The sequence below is a fragment of the Manis pentadactyla genome, chromosome 15 (genome assembly GCF_030020395.1).
Source record: "Manis pentadactyla isolate mManPen7 chromosome 15, mManPen7.hap1, whole genome shotgun sequence".
Taxonomy (NCBI): Eukaryota; Metazoa; Chordata; class Mammalia; order Pholidota; family Manidae; genus Manis; species Manis pentadactyla.
In genome coordinates, this window is record NC_080033.1 from 58,342,531 (window position 1) to 58,357,671 (window position 15,141).

The 15,141-nt window shown below is 46.2% G+C and overlaps 1 long non-coding RNA gene across 1 annotated transcript in view; it reads left to right on the top strand.

Annotated features, from left to right (window-relative positions):
• The window catches only part of LOC118918774 (uncharacterized), a 36,439-nt gene extending 27,035 nt beyond the window's left edge, over positions 1 to 9,404 (top strand). The window contains exon 3 of the long non-coding RNA XR_005027253.2: positions 8,230 to 9,404. This is a non-coding gene — a long non-coding RNA (uncharacterized LOC118918774). The remainder of the gene's footprint in view (positions 1 to 8,229) is intronic.
• Positions 9,405 to 15,141: the final 5,737 nt, after the last annotated feature.

A 15,141-nucleotide genomic window follows, 5' to 3' on the forward strand; every position in this document is an offset into this window, starting at 1 on the left:
GTTCTGGGGCTCATGTTCCAGGTAGAGGGGACTGTGTATGCAGAAGCACAGAGGTGGGAGACAGTAGGTCAGCATGCGGACAGGCGAGTGGGAGGGATGAGGGAGAAGGAAGTCCCAATCATAAAAGGCTTTAAGGCTGTGAGAAAAGTACTGGACCTAGAAGACCAGGCAAGTGTTCATTGTTTTTTTTAACCTGTAGAAATTGACTGTTAGGAAGAAAGTGACCAAGGATATATTTATGTAAGAGTTCTTGTCGTCGGGCATGGTGAGTAGAGGCTGGGTATAATGACCTGATAGCCTGTGGTCCTGCTTCCTCTGCAGAACACTGGCATCATCTCTTGTGCTCCCAGAATGGCCCACTGACAGATGTATCCAACAGCCGCCTGCCTGCAGGGAGCTCATGGTCAAATGAGGGACAGACCTGTATTTAACCACTCGACAGTGTGAAGATTGAAGCAGACATAAAACGCTGTGGGGGACAGAGGGCAGGGCTGAAGGGTGACCAAGGAAGGCTTCCTGAAGCAAGTGACACTTGAGCTCCAAAAGCTGATGAGGGGTTAGTCGGGTGAAAAGGATTCACGGTCAGGTCTACATCTGAAGTCAACTGTGGTCCAGAAGGGGTTGTTCTCTAGAGACCCTGTTTGTTCTCATTATATCTATATAACTTAGCCCATGACCTATGAGCCAGCCTTTCTTCAGTGATGAGCAGTATTCCAGGGTCTTGTCAAAAAGAAAACATCCTCACCCCTTCGCTGAGAGATTTCCCCAAATGGTCATATTGGAATCCATAGGATTGTGGCAGTGTTTGCAAAGGGTCATCTGCAGACCTCCTAAAGCTCCAGGTGGAGACAGGTGCATGACCTAACCTATCAATTTATTCTGTCCCCAGGGATTTGGCCAGTTCTTTCTCCAAGCCATTGTCACCAAATGTTATGAGTAGCCATTAGCCATGAAATAAGGAGTTTGACAAGAAGCACCAGGATACACCCGGTTGCCTAGGGACTTTGGCCAAATTGCTAAACTCTCTGTCCTGGTTTCTACAGTTTCCGCACAGTATCTGCCAGGGCCACCCTCATTTGTTCTGAAGATCCAGGAAGATGATCTATGTAAAGTATCCCTGTAAAAAGGTCTACCAAAAAAATCAGTGTTGCTATTTTATTAAAGCCAGAAAACATTGATTGAACTCTTAGGATTTCTGAGCACTGTGATTGGATGGGATGATGCGTGAGACATAATCCCCACTCTGAGGAGTCCATGAATTCACAGAGAAATTCAGATAGAAAAAGAAATTAACCATGATTCAATATGAAAAGTGCTATCATGAAGGGAGGTTCGAAGTGCTGGGGAAACATGGGTGAAGATGGAAGTGTTTCTCAGCAAGTGTCTTCTAATAGGAGGGGCAGACACTACCGGTAAAGGGAGCTGCTCTAGGACAGGCTTGGAGAAGGGGAGCAGAGGCCTCGAGGAAGAGGGCACTTTGGTGCGGGCTGATCGAGTGGGAGGGACGTGGGGCAGTGCCTGGAGATGGAGCTGGGGCCCTGAGATGCTCCAAGCCAAGAGAACTGGAACCCAGTGAGGCCTGGACAGAGCTGTAAATGGAGGGACACCAGGACCCCGTGGCTACCAGGTACTGAGCATCTGCCACGTGCCAGGAACCATGTTTAAGCACTTATATGTGTTTTCTCTTTCAACCTTCACAACAACTTACGAGATAAGTGCTATTATTTCTCCCCTTTCACAGAAGGTGAAGCTGAGGCTGAGAGAGGTTAGGCACTTGCCCAAGAACCCCAGTGGGCCACAGAGCTCAGGTCCTAACCTCAAGCCCAGGTTGTTATTTTTTAAATTTCCATCTTAGCAAATGCAGATAAATCAAAAGATTCAAATACCAAGGAGAGGAAGGCTAGCTAGGCCTATGACTGTGAAAGTGCTTTGAAAGGTCAAGAAAACTCTACACATATCACTACATGTCAGCGGTGGACCTGTGATTAAGAAATTCACCTGTTCAACTCAATTCAACAAATATTTTTCAAAGCACCAACATCGTGCAAGGTCCTCTGCTATAGAAAAGCAAAGATAACTGAGAACAAAGCAACTCACCTCTGGGAGCTTCAAGGCCAGTGAAGGAAAGAGCTAAGTATGCATAAATATATTCCCCCAAAATGGACAGAAAATAAGTGCTGGAAAAGAGGGGGAACATGTACCCTAGATTCAGAGGCTGGAAGGGACAGCATTTGAAGTGTATCCTGTGGCTAGCCCACATGACTGGTTCCCAGATCTTAATCAAGGGGTGCAGAAGTGCAGATGGAAGAAACAGTAGGAAGTAACTCCCCGTTAGCGAGGGGCACGTCAGAGGCACGGCGAACAGGAGAGGATGACTGGAGGACTCAGGTTTGAAGCTTGTGGCCTTCGAAGCACTATGTCATTCACAAACATAAGAGGGATGTCAGGAAGGGGCCAGAGGCAAGGTGAAATTGAATTCAGAAGAAAGGCTAAACTTCTTTGTGGCACTGGGTTGGAGTTCGCCAAGAGCAATAGTTCTCAACCAGGGGCTGTTTTCTCCCCAGGGGACACGTGGGGCTGTCTGGGGACCTTTTTGGTTGTTACAACTCAGAGCGGGGCATCACGACTGGCTTCTGGGGGGCAGGGGCCTGGGAGGCCGCTACAAGGTGCACATTGAGCCCCCACAGCAAAGAAGAACCTGGCCCAAGATGCCAACAAGGCCGAGGTTGAGAAACCTGCCTCAGAGCATCCCCCCAAAGAGCATCCCCAAAGGCAGCGGGGAAAGAGGGTAATTCACAAGCCATACACAAAAGGGTTGCTTTTCAAAGACCACATTTACATTTCTCATTGTAAAAATCACAGGAATGGAAGTGCAGAGAGCTTTGTAAAGAGGACCAGCCCATCTGTGATGACTACAGTCTGAGCTCCTGAAGAGCTAATACCATTTTACCTGGATTCCTTCTTCCTCCCGTCCACACAGGACAGGTGTCAACTTGACAGCACGTCCCAGTCCTCTGCCCTCCCACCGTAGACACGCAGGAGAGGAGTAGCCTTGCAGACTTCCACTCACGTCAGCTAAGCAATAGAACAGTATCTTATTAATATGGTAATCATACTACTCATGGCAAAAGACAGTGTTTCTTAACTTTATAAGTGACTTTCAAACCCACCGTAGGAATTCTGATTTGGTAGATCTTTGGTAGATCTAACGCACATATTTAACTAGTACCCCCAGAAATTCCGGTAAGCTGGGCCATGGTCACAACTGAGAAACCCTTGTTGTAAGGGTACAAATGGGGTGGGGGAAGGAGGGGAAGCAAGACAGGAGTGTTCCGACTGGGCAGGGAAAAGGCAGGCAGGGCTCTGAGCAGGTGGGATACAGACTGGATGGGTTTCGATGGGTCCCAAGCAGAAGAGGTCAGACATGGTAGACGCGAAGAATGGATAAAGAGGAGAACAAGGAGCTGTTCTGTGATGTTGTACCCTCAGAATCCTTTCTTTAGCGAATCCCGGGAATTCTAACCTGCAAACCAAAAGAACCAGGGGATGCTCTGATTTACATGGGTGAAAGGGCTCTCTTGATCTCTGCCACTTCCTGATATTTCTGAGCCAAATTCTACCCAAGTTTTGCAAAGTTAACTTTGGGTCAGACCAAAAAAGAGAAAAGGCACACAGGTTGGTCAGATCACGTCAATGCCTGAGGATCTAGTGGCTGATGTTTATTTGTTCATTTGATAAATATTTTCCTGAGAACCTACCACAGACCAGGGACTGTTCGAGAATATGAGCAGTATGGTCATCCATCTACTGTGTACTTTGTCATTCTTTCTCTGCCCCACAGCCCAACTCCCAGAAATTAGGGAAAGGAGAGGAAAAGAAACTAAATGAAACTCAGTCCATTGATCTACTGAACTGATGGATTTATGAGCAGTTTGATGGTGGAGTCCTGGAAATTGTCAACAATAAAACCTAAGGCTTCTCTCCAAGTGCTCTTCATATGAATTCTCCTTGCCTGCCATCTTCATGCGTAATGTTCATGAAAGTAGCAACCCAGACCCTCAAGACAGTGTTCCCACAAAAGGATATTCCACTGGGGGAGCTCCAGATAGCCAGAAGCAGCAGTTCCACTGGAATAAAACCGAGGCATGGCAGGTGCTAATGGCCAACTGAGGGACATCCCCCCTACCTGCCACACCGCCCTCATCAAGAGAATGTGACCTGTTTCATAAGCCCTCCCTTCTGTTTCCCCTCAGAACAGAGCCCACAAAGCTCACCTCTTAATATTCCCAAAGAATGCTGTTTTAAGAACCCGGCTGTCTGGTGCATGACAAAAATAAAAAATCCCGACAACAAAAATTACTATTCAAAGTAAAGTATTATTTTAGGGTGACATTATTTTTTAAATTCACATTTTTTCATTTGTTATAACATGCAGCCGTTCTGTGAACACATAGATAAGAGGATACAATAGATATTTGACAGTGTAGTTCTCAGAATATTTGCATATCCAAGAGATTATTTCAGCAAGTATACTTAGACTGACCCTATTAACCATTCACAATATTTTGTCTTGAATCCAATTCACACTCTATAGACATGTCCAATTCACATTTCAGCTCTTATGCTGTTTTCTCTTTTAGACTTTATATTAGGAAATAAATCCATGACATCAAATTTCATGACAACATCTGCTCTGGCTGACATGATTGAAAGGGAATTTCACTCATGCCAGGTTATTTTGTTTCTTAATTTGTTCTCTATCATACCTGAGAAGCAAGCCTGTTTTATCAAGTCCATTGTAGAGAATGGAAGCTCCTGCTGCAGAATTCACCACCTGTACCAGCCTCAGTGATGTTGGAAGGTGATGACAAGAAGTGCTCTGAGGCAGCGGCGTTGACAGGGTAGCCAGAGAGTAATTCCCAGGCATGAATGGCTGTGCTACTTGTGGCCAGGCCAGGTCTGCCAAGCTAGCAAGCAGAGCATTCAAGATAAAGGTACATCAGTGTGTATAATGTGCAACCACCTTTTATGGAAAAAAAAAAATGTAATGGTCAAAAAATATCAGTTCCTATGTATATTAGGGACTCAGATTCTTGTACACCAATGTTCCCAAGAGCCAAAAGGGGTAAAGAATTCAACTGTCCATCAAGAGATGGATGAATAAACACAATGTGGTATAGCCATACAGTAGAATATTATTCAGCCCTGAAAAAGAATTAAATTCTGTACATGACCCAACACTGTAAAACATTACGCTAAATGAAATGAGTCATACACAAAAGGACATGATTGTATGATTCATTTTAAATGAAACATTCAGAATAGTGACAGAAAGTAGCATGGAGGTTTCCAGGGGTTTGGAAACTCCTGGGAATAATGGGGAGTTAATGCTTAATAGGTGCAGTTTCTGTTTGGGGCAGTGAAAAATTTTGGAAATAGTGATGAGAGTTATGAATGTTATAAATGTGATTAATGTCACTGAATTGTACAATGAAATATTAAATAATTATATTAAAATAATTTTATATAGACATGTATGTGTGTATATATATAATGAATATATATATATACACACACACACATTGAGACAGATATATATATATATATATATGTGTATGTATGTAAACCCTAAAACCAGACAATCAAAATGAAAAAAGAACTTGAAAGCTGTAAATGGGAGATTAAATAAACTGAAGGTAGAAAAGAGAGCAAGCAGCCACCCCAAAGTCACTCAATTCAAAGTGTCCTGGAGAGAAAGACACCTAGTGTCCTCCTGTTGCTTGCTGGGGCTTCCCCTGTGGAGGTGGGTGTCTGTTTGCAGCACATACGTGTGGCGGCGTTTCCAGGCCTCGTCTCCTTCCTGTGGGGCCATGCAGCCTGTCTTCTCTGGCTGAGTTCCCCTCTGTGCCTGCACGCCTGGCGTGGAATGAGGCTCCGGGAGCAGGTTTGCTCCTGAACACACCTCCGCCTGAGGAGGACGGAGCGGGACTTCCCATCCCCTGCCTTCCCCCCAGCCCTGCTTCCCTCCCACCTTCAGAACAGCTGCTTCTCCTACTGCAAACTAGGAATTCTGTGTTGCACTGCTGTGAGGAACGTGAAGGGATGCCGTAAGAGAGCCTGTGGGGTGTAGAGAGGTCGCCTCCGAAGCTCACAGGCCATGCAGGCCCTGCCCACCTCTCAGCCTCCAGCTCTTAGCTGCCGCCATAAGGAGGACAAGCGACTTAGGGAACCGTTACGGGAGCCCATACCCAGCGTAGGCAGCAGGCGCAGGCAGGCGGGCAGTAAAGTTTCCAGACCCCCGGGGGATGTAATCACATTCTCCAACCAGGTGCTGGGAGTGAGGCTTGTGGCTTCCAACCTTCTTGGCCCGAGGCCAGGATTTCCAGGCCTGCCCTCCACCCTTCAGCTCCTTCCCATCATCTTTCCAACCAGAAGCTTGTTAACTGTTTTCCTGTGCTTTTATTCAGATTTCAAGGAACCCTCTGTGTGTTAAACTTCAAAGAAAGTTTGCTGCAGTAAGTGCAATGCTGTAACAAGTGGAAGCCCCAAACAGCTCTGTTGAAATTTTTTCTTTTCTTAAGTGAATCAGGTGGAGACTCCTTCCACCCCACCCTTTCTTTCAGATGAAATTGCATTTGTGTCTGGATTAAGTTGCCCGGTATCAATCCTGAAATTTTTAAAGATGAAAAGCAGAACAGTCACACAATATTTAAAATGTGAAATGATTACAAAATGGCACCAGGCCAATGTTTATGAATCATCATCGAATATGATCATAAAATCATAAAAAATAATCAGCAAAAGGTAAATAAATTACCCAGCTTACTGCTTATTTTCACATAGGGTCTGACACAAAAGCTGCAGCCATGAATGATTTATACCTGTTTTAACAATAATACTCATTTTACTGAAAGATGGTCAGCACTTGGGCTACTGTGGGCAACGTGCCAGTTGTCGAAAGGTTAATGTTTCAGCAGCAATACATTAAATTATGAATAATACCAGTCCCAAAATGGAAGGTTATTAGCTCAGTATGCTTAATTAGCTCAGCTAGAACTTTGCCATCAAATAGCAGTGCCCATTACTGCAGCCCTAGCGATGATGGGGGATGGCAGTGCTGGGATTCTAATGCCAGCAGCGGGGGCAGGTGAGGCCAGGAGGGGTGTGGGGCATGTGCTTTCATTTCTTTTCACTCAGAAGATGGTTTGCAGGATTTTGAACTGTCCAATGTTTTACCTATGGAGACTTCCCAGAAAGGAAGAGCAGAAATTATTTGGGAGGAACAAGGACATGGTCCTTAGCATTGTGGACCCACCAGGACCAGGCATTTATTGAGCAGCTATTGTGTACCAGGCACAAAGTAGTTAATGAGGCAAACATGTTTGTAGATCTAAGGCGGGGTGGGGGGGTGGGGGATGGCCCTTAAACAATCATCTGTGCAATTAGTGCATTAATTGCAGCCACATGACTGGCATGAAGGGAAGGTTCAGAACATCAGCAACCTGGACTGGGGTAAGAATTCTCAGAGGCTTCCTGAAGGAAGCACCATTTGCTCTGATCCCTAAAGGGTGAGTAGGAATTGGCCAGGAGAATCTCCTGGAAAAACTCTTCCAGGCAGGAGTACCCAAACCGTGCCTGAGTCTCCAGAAAGAATGATTCTAGAGAAAGAGGCAGGCATTGCTTAAAAAGAGTATTGGGAGAGCATTTGCCTGCCAAGTCCACAAGAATATCTTTGAGCACCTTGCCTGCATGGCTATGTGGGCATGTGTGTGTGCCCACACCTGGCCTGCAATCACCCCCACTTCCTCGCCCCATCCTGGCTTTGCCCTGCCAGGTGCTCTTGTTTAAAACTCGAAGTTGGAGCCAGGAGGAGGGCTGGGATTCGCCCAAGCCTCTCCGGCTACATCCCAGCTGTCTGCACCACCAGCCCGCTCTACTTAGTACTATTAGTAGCTTGTTTTTCTAAGTCCTAAAATTCATTTTCTTTTCCCGCCTTGCTTCCAGAAAAATAAATAAAAGTGAACACATCACTCATTTAAGATGAGGAATGGAATTTAGGTTGCGTTTTTCTTTCTATTTTTATGATTAGTTAGAATTTTCCTGGGAACGCCGCCAGGAGGGCATTATGGTGAGATAATGTCCTGTATTTAATCAGTCCTGCAATGGCGAACTGTGTTCCGTGGGGAGAGGCCGAGTTAACGCATCCCCTACTGTCTTGTCTGTTTTCAGGATCCCACGGTGAGCCCAGGATGAAGACAAGACCGAGAGGTGGCAGGGCTCCAGGCTTGGGTGATGGCCCTCGGGTGAGCAGGATGCAGCCGTGACTCATTCTCTTCATGCAGGACCCGTCGGCTCTGAAAGCCTGCAAACCCCAAAGGAGCTGAGGGAGAAAGGCCCCAAAGCTGGCCAGAGTGAGCAACCTGCAGGAGCACCTGGCGGCCACCGCCGGCGTCTTCGTTTGCAGCTTGCCAACTGCGTCTGCTGGCCTGGACACGCTTCTTGCTTTCAAATGCGCATCTCTCCCCCTTGCAACCCAAACACAATGTGTGCAGGGGAAGCACAAGGCTGCTAAGGGAACCTGGGAGTCAGCAACAGGTAGGACCGGCTCAGCGCCTTATCTCTGTGGGTGTCCGGCTGTCCAGCCGTCCCCACAAGCTCTGCTGGAGGAAACAGCTGGTGGCTTGCAGTATTTGGAGTTGTTCTTGTGTTCCAAGGTGGTTGATCCATCACTGAAGACTGAAAGAATCCCTGGCAGTGGTAAAATAGAAAAGGATGTCTTAGAGAGATGTCTGAAAGGAAGGAAGAAAATGAGTTCCCCGGGGGTAAAAGAACAGATTTAGCCTCGAGGATAGGAGCCCAGAGAATAGGTGAATGAAGGCAGATCCACCTTTCTCTGCAATTAGCACTGGTGGCCAGGAAAACAGGGGTGTGTGGGGCACACAGAGCCTTTCACATTCACTGTTGTCCCCATTAAATGTGGGGTCTGCAGGAGCCGTCTGTTCAGGTAAGGGCAGTGGAGAGAACAGGATGCCCCAAGCAACCCATAAATAGCAGGGTGAAGACAGAGTGTTTATTACTTAGCCTCATGAAGCCCATGTAAGGGCTCTCCCAGGGTGTGAGACAGCAGGAGCATGTGTGCACTGGCCCGCATGCGGCCCGGGAGTGAGAGTCCCAGACCCGGGGTTCGCGCTTGGCTTGATTCTATGAAGGCGTCTATTTGATGGAACGTACTGGAACAGTTCATAGCCAGCCCAGCAAACCTTATGTGGAGACAGAGCTTTCTTTTTCTCTTTTCTTTTCCTGTTTGCAGTGAGAATGAGGCCTTTCTCTTCTCGGCCCTTTGCTCTCCCCAAAGTTGTCTCACGAGGTTATTGCCAGCTGACAGGCTTCCTTTCAGTGCAAGGTTTGGATGGAAACAAAGCTCTGTTTTCTGGGGGAGGGGGAGAGGGCAGGGGAGGCTCTATGCCTATTCCTGGCTAGGCTGTCCTAAATTTAAATGGGTTATTGTTTGTAGTAGGGCTGTCAGTTTCTGCAGACGTTTTGGTCTATGTGATGCAAGACTTTACCTGTTATGTGCGTGTGTGTATATATGTATTTATATGTGTATTTATTATTATATATGTGTGTATGCCATCAATTTTGAGCAGCAGAAAGGTGGTTTAAGATCATCGTATTTGGTTTCAAGCCAGGTTCAGCCACTCACTAGCTGTGTGTCCTTGAGCAAATGACTTACCCTCCCCGGCGAGGCATTCGAGTCCTCAGTTCAGACTAGCCTTCTAATTTAAACACTTTGACTCTGTGATTGCAAGGTGCTACACTATCATGTCCAACAATGAGCCCTTTCTTTGAATAGTTTGTACATCAACAGAACCAACTGCTAAGAGCTGTCAAGGATATGCGCTGAAAGTTCCGTTGAATCTCCTGAATACTGAATTTACTGGTTTGCGAAGGTTAATGGGAAGTAATGGAAAGTAGAAGAGATCTGTGTTGTCAAGTTCTGGGGTCTTGAAAAATCCTTACAGATGTACTTAGGGTTGTCAACTACAAAAATCTTTGTCACCCACAGATAATATTTTGAAAATTAAGAAGATCCTTCAAAGACTATATACTGGGGATTTCTGAGTGAGGCCTCAGCCCTGCCTGTTCACCCTTTCAGCTGATGAGGAATAGCAAATAGATCAAAACAATTCATGGAAACTAACGTTAACTATTCTTGACCATTGTTAATAATGATCACATATCAAAATACCAAATTTCAGAGGCCTCAGAGGAGACCGGTAGGACAGTGACAGGACTTAGCAAGGCCCAGCCTCTGGGATGTGAGAAACCCTCTGGCATACAAAGCCGGGCTGGTACTGGCTGGCTTTGCCAAAGTGTCCCCGGCATAGAAGTGTTCACTGGCCTTCCAGGAAGGTAAGTCAGGAGCTGGGCCAAGAAAGAGGTGTTCCCTGGAGCTCTGCCAATCAGTGGGCATCACAGCCCCACAGTCACTTACAGCCCCTGCCAGCCCCTTTGCAAATCACCATGAGGTGGTCTCTCCTAGGCTGAGTAGCCAATCCCCTTTCTGGAAAAGCCCAACCCTGCTCTTCACTGGCTAGAGGTCTTTCCTTCTCCGTTCGCCTACCCGCCTTCTTTCCTGCCTCCCTTCTGCAGACATTCATTGAACATCTACGGTGTGGCAGGCACTGTGCCAAGTGCCCAGGCCTTGTGCAGTCCCTGGCTCAGAGTGCTTTCTGCCTCATGGAAGATAATCAGGCAGACAGATAATCACAACATACTTTACATAGAGTGATGCACACTGAACTTGGAGAGCACAGACCAGGAAACACTAACTCGGCCTAGAGAGGGTCGCAGAGGAGGCGTTTCTGGTAGATGTCTGTGGTGACAGGGCAAGGCATTCCAAGCAAAGGATGCACAGTCTAGATGGGGCTGATGGATCCACAATCATTTTATGGCTCATGACTAAGTTCTGGGGAGGAATCAAGCCTGAAGATGAGTTTGAGGACATGCCTCACCCCCTCAAACCTCAAAACAACCACAGTTTGGGCTCAGAGATATTTCTTCATCCTGTACCCTGAAGATAATTCCCCAGACCTGGACATTAGTGGCGGGAACCTCCCAATCTTGTCAGTCATTCATAAAAGACTTGATGATCATTACTAAAACCTGCAGGTCCGTCCCTCGGGGTGACTTCCTGCCCCAGGTTCTGTGTCTGCAAGGATAAGAGGCCTGCCTGGTGCATTCATCCTTTCTCAGAATGCATCTGGAGTCACCGAGCTTCTGCTGTCCAACACCTGTACCTTGATTGATGACAGTCAGTGCAGGGTAGTGGGAAGAGCAGGCAGCACTACATCCATGATTTAATCACAGTGGAGTGCTTGATGTTTCTTGCATTAGATTCTTTTTGAATGATATAAGTTGGTTTCATGTCAGCCTAACTCTCTCCTGTGTGAGTTCTCCTTGGTAAAAGATGTGCATGGACTAAAGAGATGCAAGCACATCATGTGAACATGTAATACCACCTTTGTCTTTGGCAGTAGGTGTATGGCTGTGCAGGCTACTGAGATCTGGGCCCAGAGCTGTATTATGTCCCTATGCAGAGGCCCACCAGAGCCGGAGCTGTGCCTTTCAGCTTCTGGCTCTCTCTGGCTGCCCCACCCCAGCCTCCTACCGTGGAGATTGAGTAGTGTGACCTCCCTTTCCAGATCTAAGTAGAGCCAAGACTCCCCAATGACTAGTCAGCATGTCCAGCGCTATAGGAATTGGAAGACCAGCCTTCTTGCGATAAGACAAGTTCCTATGAGTGGTCCTGTCTTCTGGAGCGGACGTCCCAGGATCCCTGATCACCTCCGCCTATGTACACTTGACTGCCCTGACGGGCAAGACCTGCTGGGTAATGTCTTAGGCCTCATTGGATTACCTGGATTTGTGGCCCCACAACGTGCTCCGACTTACCACACCCACCTGGTCCCTAAAGCCATGTCGGGGTAGGGTACCCTAATCCCCACTTGCCCCCCTCATTCCTCCCTTGCTCTTCTGTGTGCATAGGTTTGACACTAAGGCAGCCTTCATTTGGGTGATTCCTCTCATATTCCAGGCTCTCTGTAATCACGGAGATGGTGAGCACAGGAATATGAAACAAAGCAGAAGTCTGGTTTGGGTTACATACGTTTTTGTCCCTTGCAATTTAAAATGTTCCCTGATCTTGGAACCACATTAAATCTCATAATATATTAGAATCTGGTGACTCCATCCTTTTCGGCTGGCAAGAGCCCACACTGATGGGAACAAAGCAGTCTTGTCCATGAAAGAAGATGTACGAATGCCACTTGCTTAGAGTCTCATGGGATCCGCGCCTGTCATCCTCCATTTTTAATTAGAGCTGTAATCATCTCTCAAGGGGCATCTGGAGGTTTCATTAAACCTCCCAGCTTCCCTCTGATATCTAAAACTGGCAATGTTTAAATCTTTGCCAAATCAAAAATAATAGGAAGTTGGGGAAAATATATCTGTCATCTAGGGGCTCCAGATAAAGTGAGTTCCCCTTTCATTCCTGTAGGAATAAGACTTCCCTGCAGTCAGCGCAGGAATGACACCCTTTCCAGTTGGTACGTTTGCTTCATGTCTACCTCACATTCCTGGGGCTTTACAGTCACCAGGTACATCTTTAGAAGCGGTGTTCAAGGTCCTCTTAAGACCAGGAAGGTGGCTCATTGATGCTTCTTGCATGAATCTACTGAGCCTGGGCTCCTCTGCCTGTGGGGAAAGCAGCTGCCCTCTGAATGGTGTTCACCAAGAGCCTTTTCAGTAAACCATTCTGAGATCAAACCTAGAACTGTCAGGAATGTTCCAGAACCTCTCCACTTCCATTCAGGCTGCCATCCAAACCAGTCCACCAGGTAGGGCTTCCAACCTTGGTACCCTCTCCTCACCATAGAACAGCAAAGTATCTTACAGGAGCTATCACCTATGAGTTGCTTGACAGGCCCACAAGTAATTACATGACCCTTTGAGATGGAGCTGTCTCTCTCTCCATTTTCTTAATTGAAAATTTTATTGAGATAATTGCTACTGGCATTTTGCGCCATGTAATTCTATGTTGGTGGAGAGAGGCTGCCCTGTGAGTTGTAAGGCATTTAGCACCCCGGGCTCTACCCACTAGATGCCAGTGGTGCCTGCCCCTCACTTGTGAAAAGTAAAAATGTCTCTAGACATTGCTAAATGTCCCTGGGGTGGGGAGGCAAAGTCCCCAGTTGTGAAACACTGCCATATACTTCAGGCAGGAAAAGTTTGCAGACCTGGGGCTGTGTGGCTCTTCCGGTGGGGGAATGTTATGGAATATTTGTGGAATCTTCTCTGGCTTATAAGAAACAGGAAAGATAAGCCGTGACTACGAAGACAGTCACTTAACCCATGAAAACCACAGGACTTTCCACCATTCATTTCCATCCTACATTTACTCTACTATCACACATATCAGAGAATTACTCAGTTATATTAGCAGTTGTGTAGAAGGAAGCTAGATTCCCTTGTCCAGACATCTCATCTCCTATTGACCAACTTTGTCTACATCATCACAAGGGGTTTCTCGTTAGAATTAAGTCTATAACAAATTTTGTTTGCATGTCATGCTGACTTAGCTCCATGAAGCCCAGGTTTTTCCGGAAATGCCTTTTTCAGTGTCTCCTTTGGCCATTACCACAGATTCTAGTAAAGCTGTGATATTTCAGAAACTGTGTCACCATTTCTCAGTGTTTACATCACACTTTACTCAAAGTATGTCTTTACTCTAACAATCACATTTGAGTGAGCACAGTCTAAGAGAAACACCTGGGCCTGTGGCGTACTCTCTAGGCCCACCACTTTTTTCCTGCCTAGAAGCACATTTACTGGGAAGTCTCCCAATATTCACCTCAGAATGTGCCTTCGTCTTGTACAAAGAATGAAAGTACATTTGTGGGAATAAAATGTAAGATTCATTCCTTCATTCAAAGTAAAGTACTGAGTAGGACATTGTGTTAGGTACCATGAGATAGCTAGAGACACATAAGACACAACTTCAGAGTTCAAGTGCTCTTTGCCTAGTGGTAGAGGCAAGATGTGGACCAGAGCATTTATAATACAAGTTGGGCATCCTATAAGCTAAGTGCCATAGGCTTTCAGAACAAGGTCACAGGAAAAGGTGGATTCTGCACACTACAGTCTTTGCCTGGCCACAGATTCTAGAATGCATGTATAAATGGCTCATGAGAACATTTCATTTCCTTCTTTGACAGGATTGATATAAACCAGTGAATCAGGGAAATATGGAATACAGTGAACAGCCAGGCTTTACTGAGGCACTTGGCAACACGGCAAATGACAGTGTGTCTGTCTGTCTGATGGGAAAGAAGATGAAGTACGAGTCTGTTAGTACTTGGTTGACTGTCATTGGTGGTGTCAGTGTGGAGGGAGATTCCGGCTGCTGTGACATTAAGGTTTTTCATTTTCATCCATGTGGTTGTCATGAAGTCATATGTTGCAGAATTAAAGAGCTCCACAGATTTTGATAGGCTGAGGCAATGCACCAAATCTAACAAGATGAACTGTAATGCAAGAAAATTTAAGATCTTGTCTTGGATCCAAAAACCCATCTGTACAAACACAGGCAGTTGTGGGGCGGAGGAAAGCAGGCATGGCAACAGATGTTGAGAGAGTATTTCTTTCCCAGATTTTGTGTGCATCCAAAACCATCTGGCACACTAGTTGAAAATGTGGATTCCCAGGTGCAATGCCCAGATTGTCAGATTTAACAGGTTTGAGGTGGAACCCAAGAATCTGTACTTACTAAGACTTTCGGAGTCATTCTGAAGTAGAAGCTCCATGGGCCACATTTTGTGAACTACTATCTTAAAGGTTTAAGTTGATAGGAGGCTTCAACATTTGTACCGAGCAAAGTGTAATGAGAACAAAGGAGGTAAGACCCATGCTCTATTGTGCTAGGTGGGAGCAATTGTGGATGATTTACATTTAATCTCGTGTCTGAGCCCTGTAAGAAGGCAGCCCAGCTAGGAGGAGGCAGAAGGACTCAAAAACAGGTCTTGTAAAGAACAGTTGAAAGAAATGGCAGTGCCTAGCTCAGAAAGATGAGACAGGAGGACA